Source organism: Eucalyptus grandis, chromosome 5, assembly GCF_016545825.1.
Source record: "Eucalyptus grandis isolate ANBG69807.140 chromosome 5, ASM1654582v1, whole genome shotgun sequence".
Lineage (NCBI taxonomy): Eukaryota > Viridiplantae > Streptophyta > Magnoliopsida > Myrtales > Myrtaceae > Eucalyptus > Eucalyptus grandis.
Window position 1 is genome coordinate 27,622,516 of NC_052616.1, and position 12,921 is coordinate 27,635,436.

General features: G+C 37.9%; 1 protein-coding gene across 2 annotated transcripts in view; it reads left to right on the forward strand.

Annotated features, from left to right (window-relative positions):
* The window catches only part of LOC104444661 (disease resistance protein RPV1), a 90,907-nt gene that overhangs the window by 24,710 nt on the left and 53,276 nt on the right, over positions 1-12,921 (forward strand). The window lies entirely within an intron of this gene.

The window sequence follows — 12,921 nt, forward strand, 5'->3', positions numbered from 1 at the left end:
GCAAGTGAGCTAAATTATGCATGGATTTTGTTCAAGAAAGCTTGTATAACTACATTGGTTGTTTCTCAGTTGTAGCTTTTGTTTATTCTTTCTAGTGACTCATTACACCTTTCCTCATCTTGCTCTCTCTCTATCTCACTCTGCTAAAATGTGGTCATTGTTAACTTGTTAAATAAACCTAGTTCATCTTCGTGTCTATCATTCTTATATTTGCTGAAAAAATGTTTTGGGGCAAGCTCCTCTAAGGCCATGGTCAAATGTTCTTTTAAATGGATATCTGGGCTTTGGTAAGACACACATTGCTAGTAGCTGCAGCAGCAGCTTGTTCTCTTCAATCCATATCAGTGAAAGACTGAGCTGTTGAATAAGTATATTGGTATCGCTGAGCAAGCTATAAGAGGCTTATTGTCAACTGCATTGATGCTGATTGAATTCCATTGTGCAATCTTGTATTATACTTTGTTATTTCTGGACATTTCATATTTTTGTGCTTTCTTCTATTGCTTTTGTATGTATTTAATAGAGTCTCTTCAGGTATGCTAGTAGTTGAAATAGGATAACTAGCAGCAGCAATGAGGATCCTCCCATAGCCACTAAAGAGGCCAAGTTAAAAAGGTTGATGAGTTTCTAATGCATGAATGAGAGGATCGTCTATGACTATTTGATTAAGAGAAAGATTAAAGATGTGAAATATTTGGAGGTTTTCTCCACTAAAAATTTGGAAGTGGTGATCAAATGTCCATTGGATTTTCTATTTTGCACATTGATGGCATTGATTTTGTCAGCAAAAGGGAGAAATTTTGAATATTCGAGAGCAACAGCAATTAGAAAATACAGGTTCTGGATATATTCTCAAAGGTAGCAGCTGCAGTTCCTTGCCTTCTCTTTTTCGATGAAATTGATTTCATTGCTCCAAAGAGAAATAATAAGGGTTTCATTGACCATGTCATCAATCAAGTCAGGTTCTTGCATTCATAGCACTTATAAGGTGGTCAAGTGACATATATTCAATGGTATGACTCACTAATGGTTTGTTATTCATAGGTGCAGTTTTTTACTATATTAGATGGTGTTGAAGTTTTAACCAGTCCATTGCCGTTCACACTACCAAGGTAATGATTTCATCTTACATGGTAACAAAAGCACACTCTTCCAATAGCACACTACCTGTAAACTACTATTTGAAGTTGCACAGCCATTATGAATGCTTTGGCAAACATTTTCCACCAAGCATTTACCATGGAGACTATGTTATTAACCTTTAAGGCGGACTATAAAATGCTAGACTTGACTTTTACTTGGTTTAGAACTGTTTAACTCCATATACACGTTATTGGATAAACTACATATGTATCAAAGAAGGTAACAAAAGATGGGATTGCATAAATTTTCAGTTGCTGAAGTAGCGTGCAAGAAGTGTATTAAGCTAGACTTGTGCCTCTACAACACCATCAATGGATTTTGATAGTCTTGTGACATCAAGCATAGGGCGATTTCTCATGCCTGTCATGACATCTTTGTGGCATGAGGTGGTCTTTTGTTTTCCTTAGGAGTCATGAGTTCATCTATCTCATAATAACTCCAATTCACTTTCCTTTCTTGGGATCCTGTTTCTTTATTTTGTAGTTGTCCAATTATGTGCTTTTAGTTCTAATCGAGTTGCATTTGGTGTGAAGTAGTAAACCAGGACTTACTTGATGGTGCACTTCTGAGACCTGGCAGGCTTGAACACTTCTGTTCTGTGATTTTTCTTCAATACAGGAGAGGCTGGATATCCTTTAATTTTTATCAAGGAAGGTAAAAAATTAGCTTCCATCCATTTGCCAGCACTTGCTTTTAGTTTATTTCATCTCTGACATGGTTCGAAATAGGTTGTACGGATTGAAATTTATGAGATTACTTTGTTAAAGAACTTCATATCTGCATAACTTTTTGAGAGGATGCATCGGAAAAATTAGATATGAACAGAGAATTGTTAAAAAAAGAAAAATAGGGAGAGCTAGAAACAGAGTCAATTTGAGCAGCTGAAGATCCTGTTTAGAACTCGAGGCATCTGACACAATACTTTTAGAAGAAAACGTTGTAAAAGGCATTGTGGGTTGGATTTACAACCCGCTTGGGTGAGGCTTAGGTAAGTTTAGATGTGCAATGGTAAATCACTTTCAACCTCGGACCTTGAAACTAAGATCTGACACCTACTGATGTTGCTAAGAAAAAAATGAAAAGGCCTTTACAGCTTTTTTTTATGAAACAGGACTAGGACTTACCTTTGAGTATCATTTTGTATAAACCTTTCAAAGACATTGTCATCCCTCTCTTTTTCTTTTCTTGAGACTAATGAGGAACATGTTGTGCGAATTCATTTAATCCTATTACAACAGTTCAACATAATCAAGCAGTTAAAATGGCAACAATGGGCGTCGCTGAAGTTTTGCTAATTGTCTGCTTCAATGCCCTCATGCAGCTTCCTTTGGCCAGTGACGTGGACTTGGATGCTACACTAATTGATCTAATCATAATCAACGGTTCTTCAAGCTCTGCTTCCAGATGCACAGCTGCAAGCGGAGAGAGTTCTCAAGCGCGGGAAAGACAGTTATAACGGACTCTCTTCTGAAGTTCGCTGCTTCAAAGGCGAGCTCGTCAATCTCAGATGCCGAGAAGAGAAGACTCCACAAAAGTTCTCTTCATTCTTTGAATTCTATCATCTCTACCCAAAACTACAAATTGTGCATCTCCAATCAAAATATTCAACTGGGGAATTTGACAGTTGCTTATAACGCATCTTTGGACGTCAATAGATCATTGATCAGCATACCTCCTCTGAATAGTCTACCAAGCCTAGTAGTTTATTCGATTATTAATTTTTGTGAGTCCAATAATGTCAAACAGCTTAATCCTTGCCAACAACATTTTCATCTTCATGTCTAGGATATTCATCTTGGCCAGTAAATCAATAAGATGGCATGCTCAGGTTGGTTTTTCAGTTTACAGTCTGAAAATTCAAACAGTGAGCAGTTGCTGGGGCGATCCCTTTGCATTAGAAAATCGAAGAAATGAGGATGAAAAGATTGCCTTTTCACAGCAGCTGCTATTTCCACGGCTTCTTTGGCTTTGAGCATCGCATTCAAAGTGAGGAGACAATGTTTACCACTTAGCTGTGGAAATCCATCTTTGTATCCTTTCATCTGTGATTGCAATAAGCTACTGCCTCTACCCAAATGTTGTTCATTTGAGAAACCAAAAAGCGTAACAAATCATGGACTCAAGATCTTGGCGTTGGCGAGGGACATGAGCCTGAGTACTCCTAGCCGGGTAGAACAATCTCTTCGGTGGGTCAATGGTGTGGCGCACCATCTATTTTCGAAAAACTTCGTATCAAAAAAATTCTAATGTAATCATCTGTACTATAACGCTACTTTGTTCCCTGTTGATATGATATTTCAAGGCGCAATTCATAAGTATTGTCATAGCGAGTCTTTATGTGAATATGCTTTTTTTTTCCCTTGTTCTTGGCTTGAAAGAGTTTTCATGAAACTGTTGTCTAATTGAAGTAATATGATGATGAAAAGGGCTGTTGGATTGGCAGTAGTAGTTATTCAAGTCAAGCTTTGTTGATAATGACATGACGTTTGCTTTTCTTGAAGAAAACATCCTTTGGTGTATGCTCTCGTAAATTTTCTCAGCTTTCACCGGACGGAGTTCAATAATGGAGCCAGAGAGCGCAAAGAAATTTGCGAGATGATATGATAACGAAGAGCCAAAAAGCTTAAGTCAAAGGTGCTTTATTTGGCATTTTGCCTTTTTGAATGTTTAGCCGCATAAGATGTAGCTAGTTGTAACTGAATCGAGTTAAGAGTCTTTCTTTTTCTTTTTAAACATAACAAACCTATAACAAACTGTGAACTCATGCATATTGTTGAAAAACGTACCTGTGTATTCTGACATGATTGTTAGACTCACTTTACCGCTTATGTAATGGATGAAAATAATCGCATGATTAATCCGAGGGCTGTGGAATCTTTTTTCATTTCATATATAAATAATTGTAACCTTTTGAATGTATGTTTTATTTATCATAAAATCCTACAATCATTTCCGCGAATGGCAGGAGCCCAAATTGCTGGGCTTTGTGTTGAGCTAAGGCGCCAAATAAAATAATCTCTTTTGCGAATTTTTTAGTCGTTGCCTTCGTGTGGTCCTCGACGTATGCTCCCTAATGGCCTTAACAACCGGCCTATTATTTCTATTGGCTATAAGAAGTTCTAAGCCTCCTCCCTCCATTAGTCCAACCCATTTCTTTTAATTCTTTGGGCCCATCTCTTCATTTCCTTTTTAGCCCATCTCCTTTTGTATTTTCTTGGCCCATCATAAAACCAAACAAAAAGAAAGCCCAGCCCCAGCTTCAACTTCCCTCTTCCCTCACGCGCTTCCCCCTCAACTTCCCCAGCGAGCACAGCGTCCGTGACGCAAGGAAGAAAGACAAGCCAAGCGTGCGTGCGTCTGTGAGCGAAGGAGGCGCGACAAGCCGTGACGAGAGCTGTAAGCCAGCACCTTCTAGAGCCGCGCTAGCTGGCGTGCGAGAGAAATGACAGAAAGATTCGATCGGTGAGGTGAGGGGAGCGTGCTGATCCGAGAGGAAATGATGAGATAGGAGGTGCTCGCCGAGGAACATCTTCGCCGGAAAGGATGCTCGCCTCAAGAGGATCCTGTTCGCATAACAGGAGGAGGAGAGACGCCGCCGGATTTCGGAGAGGGCGGCCGTCGAAGAGGCAAGTTGCAGAGAGATAGGCTGGAGAGAGATTCACGGGGGGAGAAAGAGAGTCAGCCGAGAGCGAGAAGGAGAGGATGCTGGACGCTCGCTTGAAAAAGGATTTGGCCATCGAAGAGCTCGGCTGAAGGGAACCAAGGAGGATAGGAATCGGCACTACCCCTGCCAGGTCGTTTCTATTCCGATCGACCTTTAGAGTCGATTACGTGGTCAGAATCTCCTCATCGCTCTGCTCCATTGTTCGGTATCTGTGTCCATCCACCTTCGAACCGAGATATAGGAGAGCGAAGCTGTCTGAAGCGGGTCCGTGAGTTTCGTTTCAGTCGAAGGGAGAATCCTCGGGATTTTATTGATCTCGATTAGTTGAAGTTAAAAAATGGATCTCGCCGAGAGTCCCTCGTGTCCCGTTTGATGTTTTGTCTAGATATCTTCAACGTTGATTTGTTCCTGTAACTGGTCCATCCGTGAAATGATGTAGTGTTATTATGATCCTTGATTTTGTCAGCAAAATGGAGATTTTGAATATTTGAGAGTAATGATAATTAGAAAACTACAGGTTCTGACATATTCTCGAAGGCAGTAGCTGCAACACCTTGCCTTCTCTTTTTTGATGAATTTGATTCCACTGCTCCAAAGAGGGGGCATGATAATACAGGGTCACTGACCATGTCATTAATCAAGTTAGTTTCTTGCATTCAATAGTAATTATAAGGTGGTCATGTGAAATCCATCTAATTTTATGAGTCACTATTGGTGCATTTTTTTACTGAATTAGATGGTATTGCAGTTTTAACCAGTGCGTTTGTGTTGGCGGAAAAAAGGTAATAATTTTGTATAATATGATAACAAAAAGTATTCTCTTCTGATAGCACACTAACTATCAATTGTTATTGCAAATTGCATGGCCATTATGAACACTTTGACAAACATTTTTTACGAAGCATTCAGTATGGATACTATGTAATAACCTTCAAGGTAGAGAATAAAATGCTAGACGTGACTTTTCCTTGATTTAGAATTGTTTAACATTGGATGCACAGTATTGGATAAACTAGATATTTATCAAAAAGTCGGTAACAAATGATGGGATTGCATAAATTACTTTTCAGTTGCTGAAGTAGCTTGCAAGATGTGTATTATGCTAGTATTGAGCCTTTACAATGGCATCAACTGATTCCGACCGTTTGAGTCTTGTTACATCAAGCATATGCAATTTCTCAGTCATCATGACATTTGTCGCGTGAAGTGCTCTCTTGTTTTGCGCAGGGTTCATGGGTTCATCTATTTACTAATGATTCTGATTCACTTTTCTTTCCAAGGATGCTTTTTCTTTATTTTATCATTGTCTAGTTATGTGTTGCATTTGATGAGAAGCAGCAGATCGCACTTTTGAGACCTGGTTGGCTCAACTTATGTTCTGTGATTTTCCTTCTATAGAGGAGAGGCTGGATATTTTCATAACTTTTATCCCAGAAGGTAAAAACTTAGGACGTGTTTGGTAATAACTCTGTTCGAGAGAACAATTTTTATCAGAAATTATTATTTTTTAATTCTATTCTCGATAACAAATTTTTTAGCAAAAGAACGGGTTTGGTAACTTCTCAAAATTTCTAGTCCCGGGATAGAAACATGTTTGGCTTGACTTTTTAGATTTTTTTAATTTTTTTATTATATTTTCTTATTTTCCTTTTTCTTTTTCTCTTTGGCTGATCATCGACCACCGTCATGGCTGGCGATTGGCAAGGCGAGGTCCGCAAGCTTGGAGGCCTCACTAGGCCGGGCGAGGCTTAGCGAGCTCGTCGGAGGCCAACCTAGCCACGACAAGCCTCGGCCTCAAGGATATGGGTGAGGTAGATGCCTCGCCGATGGCGAGGCGAGCCTCGCCTAGCCACGGCGAAGCTCGAGCCAACGAGCCTCGTCGTGACTTGACATCTCTAGGGGCCGGCGACACTCCGGCAAGGTCGTCGACCCCCTTCTAGTCAATCGCCAACGCGAGCCATGGCCAAGCCCGGCAACCGACCAAAAAGAAGAAGAAGAAAAAGAAAGAGAAGAAGAAAAGAGAAGAAGAGAAGAGAAAAAAAGATTCTAGAAATTGTTCACAATAACAAAAAAAAAAAAAAAATAGATCTTTTGTTCATAAGAATGAAAACTTTACCAAACATGTTTCTATTCTTTTTTCATTCTCTGGAACAAAAGAACAGAAATAGTTATTCCGAAGAACAGAAATAAAATTTACCAAGCAGGACCTTAGCTTCCATCCATCTGCCAATTTTTTTGATTTTAGTATTTCATCTTTTACATGGTCAGAAACAAGTTGTACATATTGAAATTTATGGGATTACTTTTAAAGAACTATATCACCGCAATCCTACTTTTTCCAAAAAGATGCATCGGAAAGATTACATATGAACAAAGAATTGCTTAAAACAAACAAAAAGAGTTAGAAACAGAGTCGATTTAAGCAGCTAAGATCTTGTTTAGAACTTATGGCATCTGACAGAGTACATTTGGCGAAACACGTTGAGTTAAAAGTTAAAACCCCTTCTCCGTGGAGTTCTCTAAAAGTCCTTGCACCCAAATCACCCTAAACATTGTCAATTACAAGAGAACATTGTAAAAGGCGTTGTGGGTTGACTCTGCAACATGCTCAGCTGAGGCTCAGGTAAAGTGTAGATGTTCAGTAGTAAATCACTTTCAACCTTGGACCTTGAGACTGGTAGCTTTAACATCTACCGATAATGCTCAGAAAAAAAATAAAATGAGAAAGGCTTTTATAACTGAAAATCCATGAGACGGGACTAAGACTTACCTTTGGGTATCATTTAGTATAACCTCTCTGAGACATCACCATCCTCTCCTTTTCTTTTCTTTTCACTAATTAGGAACATATTGGGTGGATTCAATTAATTATATTTCTCCGTTTCTTTATGATCAGTCAGCGAAAATGGCAACCATCAGGCAATGTTGAAGTTTTGCTAAGTGTATGCTTTAATGCCCTTGTGCAGCTTCCTTTGGCCAGTGATGTGGACTTTGATGATATAGCTCATATGATAGAAGGATTCAGCAAAGTGGATCTTCAAGCTCTGCTTTCAGATGCACAACTTCAAGCTGTTGAAGATCTTCTCGATAGCAGAGGTCAGCATGGGAAAAAGCCAACTATAACTGTCTCGCTTCTAAAGTCCATTGCTTCCAAGGCAAGGCCATCAGTCTCTGATGCCGAGAAGAGACCCCATAGAAATTCTCTTCATTCGTCGAATTCTATCATCTCTCCCCAAGACTAGGGTTGTGCACCTCCAATCAGAATTTTAACTGCAGATTCTGAGAGTGGCCTATCATCCAGCTATTGTAGTTAATCCTTGCAATAGTCTCATTCTCATATGGGGATGCGGCATTTATAGAACAATTCATCAGGTGGGTTTGCGATTTCCAATCACGAATTTTGAGCAGTCACGGCATTTTGGCAACTGCTATTTCACAGCTTCTTTGGCTTAGAGCACCGAATTCAAAGTGAGGAGACATAGTGCATAAAATAAAATTGAAGAAAGGGAGAAGAAAAGAGAAAAATAGAGAATAAAAAAAATAGGCTTAATTAGGCTTAATGAGCTTTGGGTTTTATTAGCTTAATGACATTGGGCTTAGCTTGGTTTGGTGAATATGAGCCTAATTTGGTCCGATAGATCTGGACTTTGTTTTGGCTATACACAGGTTGGGCTTTACCAAGCAAGCCCATTTAGTTTACAAGGGCCTACATGTTTTCTTAAATTCTAACCCACTCGACCTAGAGATCAAGCTTGCGTACAGGCCGGCCCAATAAAATAAAAATAAAACATTTCTACTACAAAAAATGTGAAAATAATTAGAAAAACAGGCTTTCATTAGTTTGTAGATTTTAATATTATATTTAGTTTCATATAGTTGGTATACATATAGTTTAGGGATTTTAATGGATAACCTGGGTTTAGATAGATTAGCCTTTTCTCAAGAAATTGGATTTGTTTTGAATTTAACTCATGGGGTTGTTGTCTTGATACTCAATAACAATGTCATATTATATTCTTTGCTCAACTTGCATCGGATTATTTTATTGTCTTTTTTATTAATTTTTTTTTGTATCTTTTACTCTTTCTTTTATTACTATCTTTGATGAAATGATTCTTTTATTCAATGTGGTGATTTCCTCATTTTAGTTGAATGGTTAGATTGCATTTTATGATCATAATAAACGCAAAACATTGCATGTACATTTAATAAATAAGAATGTTAGAATTCATAATTGGATATAAAAAAAAATTGCATGTGACACTTGGTTGACAAATAATCAAGTTTAGATACCGAAATGATATTAATTGAATAACTAGTGTAATTAAGTCTCCATACTTAAATCTTTGATTGTAGGATGTGAAGTATATTCCTACATCTCACTTGGCTCTAACTGGTCTTAGTAGCTACCAGCGACTCAGTTTTGATAGGTTAATAAAATGAAGTGAACTTCCCATATTGTGCGAAGTAAGAGCCTCAAAGAACTTATGCCGATTAAGGACCGTTGGTTACTTCTAAATCCATTTTCTCTCCACAGAGTCACGACAATGAGAACTAAGAGGAGGAGAGGGATGAGGGTTGGCGATTGTGATTGTCACATGCATAGGCGAACGGTTGCTTTCCTAAGACGGTGATGGAAAATGAAGTTAGGGGCTATGGGAGTCTCGGAAGGAAGGAGCAAAGAATTCTTTCAGTTTTACAAAGTTGTCACGTGACCGTGGACAACATTTTCTTAGATGGTGACAGAAGATGGTGATAGGGCCTCTCCATCTTATAAACGACATCTACTTACACAACGTCACGTATAGCACGCTTTTCCTGCTAAGAGGCATTAACTATGCATTTTAGGACAATCGTAACCTCCACTTTCAAGAGTGACAAGTAAATAAACCAGGGACAAATCTGGCTAGTTCCTAGTCAAAAAATTTCTTTTATTACTCTTTTTTTTGTCCTTCACAGCTTCAAGTACTTAAGAAATACCATAAGAGCTATATTTCCTTCAAAAAGCTCAAGTTTCATTCTTTCTCCATATGGAAATATAAAATAGTTTGTATCAAAGACTTTCGTTGTTAAACTTTTGGAACCATGGCTAGAGGTTGTAAAGAGATCTTGCGATTTGTACTTCAAGAAAAAAAGACCGTAGAGGTTTCTCGTTGCCATGACTGCCAAGTCGAGTTGCTCTGAATTCGATGCCCATGATTGCTGAACCGTATTGTTCTTTGTTGATGCGGACATTCCAACATTCCGATGGATTTTCTTCTTCTTCTTCTGCTGCTACTTCTGCTTCTTTAAACAGAGGATTTGGGTGGAGAAGCCCAAGGGATTTTGGGAGAGAATTTTGAGGATTTGTGACCACCTCCTCCTTTTTTTTTGCACGAGACCACCTCCTCCTTTACACTCTTACTTCCTATAGCAAAAGTAAATATAGTTGCCGATAGGGTTTTAGGACCATCCACCGTATCTTCCCTCTCTTTCCCTTTAAATTGCTGACCCGAACTCCAATTGCCAGTAGGAGTGGACACTAGGTCGGGTCAAAGAACTATTGGCTCGACCTTGGGTTGTTTTTAATTTAATGATTTTTTTTTAAAAAAACCAAAAAAAAAAAATATATGAATTATAAACAAAGTAATTGAGGAAAATTAATGAAAACCCGAACCAACTATTGGGGGCCTTCCGGCCATTCCCTGACCAAGTGACTAGCCCATCGTTGGGCCGGATTGGGTCACTAGATAAGTGACTGTCCAATGACTGTATTTTTGGAGCCCCAAAGTTCCTTAAGGTTGGGCCCATGTGGCCTCAACTGGTCCATCAAAAATTTGTCGGGCCAGGATCGGCTAATTAGGGACCATGAGCGTGATTTGGCCTAGGAGCACAACGGGTCTGGACCACACGGCTGACATGGCCCATTGCCCAGCCCTAAACAATTTTACATGACTGGTCTGGTCTGTCCGGTAAGCAATCATTTTACTTTCAATTTGTTCTTGAGGGTATCAGGCAGCATGCCTTTTTACTTTGAAGAGCTCGTGGAGATTTGAAGGACAAAGTGGGGTTACGTTAAAAGTTGATGTTCTAAGACAGTTTAAGTGCTTCAGTTCAGAAGAAGATAGCGTTGTGAAGCCAGAGTTGCATTATGTCAGCAGACTTCCTCTTAATGAGTTTTCACGCAATAATTATCCTTCTTGTACATTCTGAGTTAAAGTGTTTTTTTTTTAAATTTATTTATTTATTTATTACTGAGTTTTTTTTTTTACTCGTAGAAACAATTAAGCACAAATATTCGAGAGTCGCCAGCATGTTCATATTTCTTTCCATGGGCTTGTCTTTCAACCCCTACATAGTTCTAGAATGACATGAATTTTTATTTATGATTTTAACGACTATTGATATTCTTTTCAGTACCATTGAGGTGAATGGTTCAAATCCCCACACTCGGGAGGGAACCTACCAATGTTCAGATGTAAGAATAGAGTGGGGACCAAAAAAAAAAAAAAAAAACCTACCAATGTTCAGATGTATAATACTCCATTAGTGTGAAGCTCGAGCTCAACTCCTATCAAATGTTAGATCGCTCAAAACTCCACTCAAGTTATAGAGAAATCAATTTCTAGTTGGAGCTTGACCAAAAGAAAATCAAGATATCAAGCTCAAGCTCAAGCTCAAGTCTAACTCGATACAATCACCGTTATAAAATGAGTTCAAGCTTTAGCTCAATAAGTTCAAATATTATCCTTTGCATTTATGTAATTATATATGTAAATTACAAATCTTAAATAACTCACCCTTTATTTTTTTGTTACTATCAAATATTTTACTGAACAAAATAATAAAAACTTGATTAGTATTGTGGGCCTTTCAAATATAATATTAATGAGCTAGATCTTTTTTTTTTTTGGGGGGGGTGGTCATGAACAAAATTCTAATTGAAAATTAAGATTTGTGAACACCAAACATAAGCAATTGGTTCTTTACCAAAAAAAAAAAAAACATAAACAATTGGCATTTTAGTGGTACATCAAGCGTAGTAAGTGAAATAAAGGTAAGAATCAATTGATCACGCTGATTAGCGCGAATCTAGATTGAAAGTTAGAAGATCTGCTTTGTTTGGCTTAGCAAAAGTAGAATGGAATTTGGCTCCAGCTGAGAAAAGTTAATTCTTTTTTTTTTTTTTTTAATTTAATTACCAGAACAAAATCAATGCTTTTTCTAGCCTAGAAATGAAGGAAGAGATCCATTATGCTTGCTTTGTAAATTTGAGTGGACCTAATGTGCCAATTGAAATAATCTGTTTTTGAATCATCCCCTTAAATCATCTTATGTTATTATTATTCTGTGTATGTCCAAATAGAAATGCACTATGAAAAATATCTTGATTGGGATTCTAGGATTCATGCCATGATTGAATTGCATAGTTCGAATTAAGAACAAATTTTTGACATTTTGTCTTTGCTTAGAACATACACAAGTCCATCGTCAAGTCTTTGTCTGACCCTCTTGTGAAGGCAAAAGAGAAAGCATTGAAGTATGCTTTGTCTAGTCAATTTCACACAAGCACAATGTGTTTTGCAATTTCAGTTCCTCGAAAATACTAGGAAACTCAGGTTGATATCATAAAAAAAGCACCAAGATAAGCACAAAGATACACATTCAAGAATAAAATGTTTCAAAAATCTCAACTTTGTTGGAATCATTGTGAAGGAGGAACCACAATGTCCACGTAGTTTCCATAAAGAATTAGCTAAAGTCTCTATCACGACTCCTTCGCTCAATAAAAAGGATCTATTACATGTATGCAGAACAAAACTCAAATTTGGTAAAAGATTAAAATTAGCATGGACCTGAAATTAAAGTATATACAACACTTTAACCAACACTTTTTGACTTTTCAAATGATGAAGCCAATTTAAAGTTTAGACATTTCAAAAAAATAGTAATGAGATTTTTTAAGTGGAATCACCTTGTGGAAAGTGATGTTAAGCCCCTCTCTCTCGCTCTCATTTTCTATCCTTTTTCAAGTTTTTTGCCTACGTGGCAAAAAATGCCATCTCTCTCCCTCTCTCTCTCTCTCTGCGTTAATTATTTTCTATTATTTTTAATTTTTAATTTTTTTTTTTGCA